Consider the following 7,722-nt stretch of genomic DNA (forward strand, 5'->3'; position numbering starts at 1 on the left):
TTATTGCTTATGGGACATGAAGCTGTGCCATCTTATTTTGCTTTGTTTTTCATTAGACTATACACAGACAACCTGAAAAAATTCCATGATTGGGAAACAGAAGGTTGTCTCATCTTTGGGGATAATTTTTAGGTGTTTGAAGTTGGTGATAAACCCAAGGATCTGGGCTCTGCCTGGGGAATCTTGAGATGGTGTCTGGTGGGGTTTGAGATAAATCAAATCTGAAACAATAAAAGTCAATTCAGAAAACCCAGTTGAGTCGACGGATTCTTTTCTTCCTTGGATTGGCCAATTATTCAATGGAATCAAGCTGGTCACTGGGACTATGTTAGCATCTCTGGCTTTCCCAGGATTCTGTTTTGATACATAAAAATCTACCTATCCCCAGACAGAATGTCAAAAAGAGAGGATGTGCGTCCCTGGCATCTGGCTTGTTTTTTAGTAGCCCCTGGTTTCTAGCTCCTGCTACAGACTGTCTTCTGCTTCATGGGGCAAGATGCATGGAGCTGCTAGTTCAATTTGAATCGTGTGTACCCAGCCACGAGCCATGCAACTGAGAGCATGGCTGCTAAGACTGACCTTCCTGGTGCCCATTCTCAGACACAGAGCCCAAAGTGTGTCTAATAGGACACTGTGTTCCTCTTACCATTGATCACCTTTGCATAGAGGATGTGTTTCCTGTTGCTGCTATAATAAATGACCACAGATTTTAATGCTTAAAACAATATATATGTATGCTCTTACAGTCGTCTGGAAGTCAGAAGAACCTAAACCAGTTTCACCAGATTAGGTCAAGGTGTTGGCAGGGCTATGTTCCTTCTGGCAGCTTTAGAGGAGAATCCATTTCCTTGCCTTTTTCAGCTTCCAGGGGCTTCCTACATTCCTTAGCTGGTGACCCCATCCTTGTGTCATTCCAACCCATTGATTCCATCATCATGTCTCCACCTGCTCAGTCTGTGTTCCTGCTTCCCATTTATAAGGGATTTTTTTCTTTTTTGAGACAGAGTTTTGGTCTTGTTGCCCAGGCTGGAGTGCAATGGGCTTGATCTCAGCTTACCACAACCTCCGCCTCCCGGGTTCAAGTGATTCTCTTGCCTCAGCCTCCTGAGTAGCTGGGATTACAGGCATGTGCCACCACGCCTGGCTAATTTTGTATTTTTAGTAGAGACAGGGTTTCTCCATGTTGGTCAGGCTGGTCACAAACTCCCAACCTCAGGTGATCTGCCCGCCTTGGCCTCCCAAAGTGCTGGGATTACAGGTGTGAGCCCCCATGCCCAGCCTATTAAAAGGATCTTTGTGATTACATCGCTCTCATCTGAGCAATCTAGGGTAGTCAATCCATCTCCAAATCCTTACTTTAATCAATTCTGCAAAATATCTTTTGCCATATAAAATGACATTCACAGGGCATTCGGATGGAAACATCTTTGGGGGGCCATTATTTAGCCAACCATACAGCATCACAAGATGTTCTAGTCCTTCTTACAGACCCAGCCCAATTCCCTTTTAAGCTTCATTATAAAAGCCTAATATCTGTGACTAATTCTGACTTTACATTTACATTCTCTCATTTACAAACTCCTTTGGTTCCAGCTCTTCCCTTGTAATCTGGTTAAGGTGAAATTCTGTCTTGTCTGACAGGTTCCAATTTCAGAAAGACTTTCAATTATACAAAATTCCCAAGTGGAAAAAACATGTCATTTCAACCCTATAAGGATGAGGAATGGGCAATGGTTCTAGATAAACATTGCTGCTGGTCAAGAGTGATGTTTTCCTTCAATGAGTCCATCACATCTTTATTAAGCAACTGCTATGTGCCAAGCAAAAGAACACTTGATCTGCTTTCTGCCCTTCAGCAGTTGGTGATCCAAATGGAGAAAACAGGATGAACACAGAGAATCTGTGCTGAGCTCCTTCTGCTTCACTGAGTGTCACTGTCTACCTACAAAAGGAGCTCTGGGAAAGGAGAGAGCCCACAGAGCTTGAGGTGTTAGGGGAGAATGTCATGGCTGGGGTGAAACCTTGAAAGATGGATTTGGACTTTAACAGAAGAATGCTGGTGGGGAACAGCATGCAAAAGCACAGCTATAGAAACAGTAATGGAAAGGGTAGGGGACAGTAAAGAAGTGCCCTTGACTGAAGGGCAGGGTTTCTATCGAGCAGCCATGGAAAATCAGACTGAAAAGGTTGGAGGAAGTCAAAGGAGGGGCATAGAGTTGGGCAGACAGGGATAAAGAATTGCACCATTATTGCATCTCAAGTTGGACAGTGGAGAGGTAAAGTAGAACCCGGTATAGTTAGGGGGAGGAGTAGGATCCCCAAGGCTGTCCCCTGAAACATTGTGGGCTTAAACCAATCCAAACTGCCCATGTCCCTAGCAGGAGAGACTCTCTAGCCCTTGTCCCACTCCTGACTGTCCCCTGCCTCCCTTGGTTTCTCCATCCTCTTTGACTTCTTTCCTCCCCAGGATGTGGTGTTTGCCCCTAAACTCCCCAGGTCTGGCCGGATCAGACTCTTATGGCAGCTCTTACCCGTGGTCCCATGTCATTTGCCTGCATCCTCAGGGACTGCCTTCCTCCAGTCGTTCCAGCATCCCGGATCAAACACTGGGTGCTCAGCACCCCCCAGTTCTTCATCAACACCCTGGTTCTATGCAGGTCTCCTTGCAAGGAGGAGGGAGAATGTGGTGAGATGAGTAGAGGTTTGGGCAGGCACACTTTGTAAATCAATTCACATAGTCATTCATAGCCATTTTGGATGATCTCACAGGCCACAGAGAATGCCAAAGCCTACTGGACATTCTCTTGGGAGAATTGCCTATGTTTGTTTATCCTTTCATCTGTCATTTGACAAATACTATTGAGCATGTGCTATGTCCCAGCCCTGTGTCTGGGATATATCATAAACAGAGCCTCTCACAGAGCTTCTAGTCTCACAGAAGAGACAGATGTTAACCAAAGGATTGCACCAACACATATGAATCAGAAATTGTAGTATGTGCTTTGCCACAGGCCCAGGGTGTCTCCAAAAGGTTGTAACAGATAAATCTGAGCTAGTCAGGGCAGGGTGCCTTGGGAAGAACATTCTAGATCCCACATGGTTTCATTTTTTAGGCTCCAGCACTCAACAGTTGCCTCCTCAGAGAAGCCTCTCCTATCCACTGGATCTCAAGCATCACTGCTTCATCCCTACAATGCTGAAGTTTTATTTGTTATGTTTACCATGATCTAATGCATGCACACACACACACACACACACACACACACACACATGCATCCATGTCTATGTCCCCATCAGACTGTGAGCCCCATGTGGGCAAGGGCTTAGTCTGCTCTGCTCACTGTATCCCCGGGACTTAGAACTACACCAACTGTGTGTTGACTGAATAATTGACAGATTGAGTAAATGAATGAAATGACCATGAGGTGAGACCGGCAGGAGACCATGAAGCATCAAAATGTCAAGTGTTGGAGGTCACTTCCAAGATGGCCAAACAGGAATAGCTCTGGTCTATAGTTCCCAGTGAGATTGACGCAGAAGAGGGGTGATTTCTGCATTTCCAACTGAGGTACCTGGTTCATCTCACTGGGACTGGTCAAACAGTGGGTGCGGCCCATGGAGGGTGAGCCAAAGCAGGGCGGGGCATTGCCTCACCCTGGAAGCACAAGGGGTTGGGGGATTTCCCTTTCCTAGCCAAGGGAAGCCGTGAGTGACTGTACCTGGAGGAACGGTACACTCCTGCCCAAATACTGTGCTTTTCCTATGGCCTTCACAACCAGCAGACCAGGAGATTCCCTCCTGTGCCTGGCATGGCAGGTCCCACACCCATTGAGCCTTGCTTGCTGCTAGTGCAGCAGTCTGAGATCAACCTGGGACACTGGAGCTTGGTGGGGGGAGGGGCATCCACCATTGTTGAGGCTTGAGTAGGCAGTTCTATGCTCACAGTATAAACAAAGAGGCAGGGAAGCTTAAACTGAGTGGAGCCCACTGCAACTCAGCAAGGCCTACCACCTCTTTAGATTCCACCTCTGGGGGCAGGGCAAAAGGCAGCAGACAACTTCTGCAGACTTAAACATCCTTGCCTGACAACTCTGAAGAGAGCAGTGGTTCTCCCAGCATGGTGTTTGAGCTCCGATAATGGACAGACTGCCTCCTCAAGAGGGTCCCTGGCCCCTGTGGAGCCTGACTGGGAGACACCTCCCAGTAGGGGCTGACAGACACCTCATACAGGTGAGTGCCCTTCTGGGATGAAGCCTCCAGAGGAAGGATCAGGCAGCAATATTTGCTGTTCTGCAGCCTCCACTGGTGATATCCAGGCAAAAAAGATCTGGAGTGGACCTCCAGCAAACTCCAACAGATGTGCAGCTAAGGAGCCTGTCTGTTAGAAGGAAAACTAACAAACAGAAAGGAATAGCATCAACATCAACAAAAAAGTCATCTACAACAAAACCCCATCTGTAGGTCACCAACATCAAAGACCAAAGGTAGATAAAACCACAAAGATGGGGAGAAACCAGAGCAGAAAGGCTGAAAATTCTAGACACCAGAATGCCTCTTCTCCTCCAAAGGAACACAACTCCTTGCCAGCAAGGGAACAAAACTGGATGGAGAATGAGTTTGACCAGTTGACACAAGTAGGCTTCAGAAGGTCGGTAATAACAAACTTCTCTGAGCTAAAGGAGCATATTCTAACCCATTGCAAAGAAGCTGAAAACCTTGAAAAAAGGTTAGACTAACGGCTAACTAGAATAACTAGTCTTGAGAAGAGGTTAAGTGACCTGATGGAGCAGAAAACCACAGTACGAGAACTTCGTAAAGCATATACAAGCTTCAGTAGCTGATTTGATCAAGCAGAAGAAAGGATATCAGTGAATGAATATCAAAGTAATGAAATAAAGCTAGAAGACAAGATTAAAGAAAAAAGAGTGAAAAGAAATGAACAAAGCCTCCAAGAAATATGAGACTTTGTGAAAAGACCAAATCTATGACTGATTGGTGTTCCTGAAAGTGACGGGGAGAATGGAACCAAATAGAAAACACCCTTCAGGATATTCTCCAGGAGAACTTCCCCAACCTAGCAAGGCAGGCCAACATTCAAATTCAGGAAATACAGAGAACACCAAAAAGACACTCCTCGAGAAGAGCAACTCCAAGACAAATAATTGTCAGATTCACCAAGGTTGAAATGAAGGAAAAAATGTTAAGGGCAACCAGAGAGAAAGGTCTGATTACTTACAAAGGGAAGCCCATCAGACTAACAGCAGATCTCTCGGCAGAAACCCTACAAGCCAGAAGAGAGTGGGGGTCAATATTCAAAATTCTTAAAGAAAAGAATTTTCAACCCAGAATTTCATGTCCAGCCAAACTAAGCTTCATAAGTGAAGGAGAAATAAAATCCTTTATAGACAAGCAAATGCTGAGAGATTTTGTCACCTTCAGGCCTGCCTTACAAGAGCTCCTGAAGGAAGCACTAAACATGGAAAGGAACAACTGGTACCAGCCACTGTAAAAACATGCAAAATTGTAAAGACCATCGATGCTAGGAAGAAACTGCATGAACTAATGGGCAAAATAATCAGCTAATATCATAATGACAGGATCAAATTCGCACATGACAATATTAGCCTTAAATGTAAATGGGCTAAATGCCCCAATTAAAAGACACAGACTGGCAAATTGGATAAAGAGTCAAGATCCATCAGTGTGTTATATTCAGGAGACCCATCTCACGTGCAGAGACACACATAGGCTCAAAATGAAAGGATGGAGGAAGATCTACCAAGCAAATGGAAAGCAAATGGAAAGAAAAAAAAAAAAAAAAAGAAAAGAAAAACAAAAAACAAACAAACAAAAAAGAAAACAAAACAGGGGCTGCAATTCTAGTCTGTGACAAGACAGACTTCAAACCAACAAAGACCAAAAGAGACAAAAAAGGCCATTACATAATGGTAAAGGGATCAATTCAACAAGAAGAGCTAACTATCCTAAATATATATGCACCCGATACAGGAGCACCCAGATTCATAAGGCAAGTTCTTAGAGACCTAAAAGAGACTTGGACTCCCAGACAACAATAATGGGATACTTTAGCAACCCACTGTCAGTATTAGACAGATCAACAAGACAGAAAATTAACAAGCATATCTGGGACTTGAACTCAGCTCTGGACTAAGCAGACCTAATAGACATCTACAGACAGAACACTCCACCCCAAATCAATAGAATATACATTATTCTCAGCACCACATCACACTTATTCTAAAATTCACCACATAATTGGAAGTAAAACCTCCTCAGCAAATGTAAAAGAACAGAAATCACAACAAACTGTCTCTCAGACCATAGTGCAATCAAATTAGAACTCAGGATTAAGAAACTCACTCAAAACCACACAACTACACGGAAACTGAACAACCTGCTCCTGAATGATTACTGGGTAAATAACGAAATGAAGGCAGAAATAAAGATGTTCTTTGAAACCAATGAGAACAAAGACACAACATACCAGAATATCTGGGACACATTTAAAGCGTGTGTAGAGGGAAATTTATAGCAGTAAATGCCCACAAGAGAAAGCAGGAAAGATCTAAAATTGACACCCTAACATCAAAATTAAAAGAACTAGAGAAGCAAGAGCAAACAAATTCAAAAGCTAGCAGAAGAAAAGAAATAACTAAGATCAGAGCAGAACTGAAGGAGATAGAGACACAAAAATCCCTTCAAAAAATCAATGAATCCAGCAGCTGGTTTTTTGAAAAGATCAACAAAATAGATAGACTGCTAGCAAGACTAATAAAGAAGAAAAGACAGAAGAATCAAATAAATGCAATAGAAAATGATAAAGGGGATATCACCACTGATCCCAAGGGAAAACAAACTACCATCAGAGAATACTATAAACACCTCTACACAAATAAACTAGAAAACCTAGAAGAAATGGATAAATTCCTGGACACATACACCCTCCCAAGAATAAACCAGGAAGAAGTTAAATCTCTGAATAGACCAATAACAGGTTCTGAAATAGAGACAATAATTAATAGCCTACCAACCAAAAAAAGTCCAGGACCAGATGGATTCACAGTCGAATTCTACCAGAGGTACAAAGAGCAGCTGGTACCATTCCTTCTGAAACTATTCCAATCAATAGAAAAAGAGGGAATCCTCCCTAACTCATCTTATGAGACCAGCATCATCCTAATACCAAAGCCTGGCAAAGACACAACAACAAAAAAAGAGAATTTTAGGCCAATATCCCTGATGAACATTGACGTGAAAATCCTCAATAAAATACTGGCAAACCAAATCCAGCAACACATCAAAAAGCTTATCCACCACAATCACGTTGGCTTCATCCCTGGATGTAAGGCTGGTTCAACATATGCAAATCAATAAACATAATCCATCACATAAACAGAACCAATGATAAAAACCACATGATTATCTCAATAGATGCAGAAAAGGCCTTAAACAAAATTCAACAGCCTTTCATGCTAAAAACTCTCAGTGAACTAGGTATTGATGGAACATATTTCAAAATAATAAGAGCTATTTATGGCAAACCCATAGCCAATATTATACTGAATGGGCAAAAACTGGAAGCATTCCCTTTGAAAACTGGCACAAGACAAGGATGCCATCTCTCACCACTCCTCTTCAACATAGTATTGGAAGTTCTGGCTAGGGCAATCAGGCAAGAGAAAGAAATAACGGCTATTCAGT

The sequence above is a fragment of the Piliocolobus tephrosceles genome, chromosome X (genome assembly GCF_002776525.5).
Source record: "Piliocolobus tephrosceles isolate RC106 chromosome X, ASM277652v3, whole genome shotgun sequence".
In the NCBI taxonomy this organism is placed as follows: Eukaryota; Metazoa; Chordata; class Mammalia; order Primates; family Cercopithecidae; genus Piliocolobus; species Piliocolobus tephrosceles.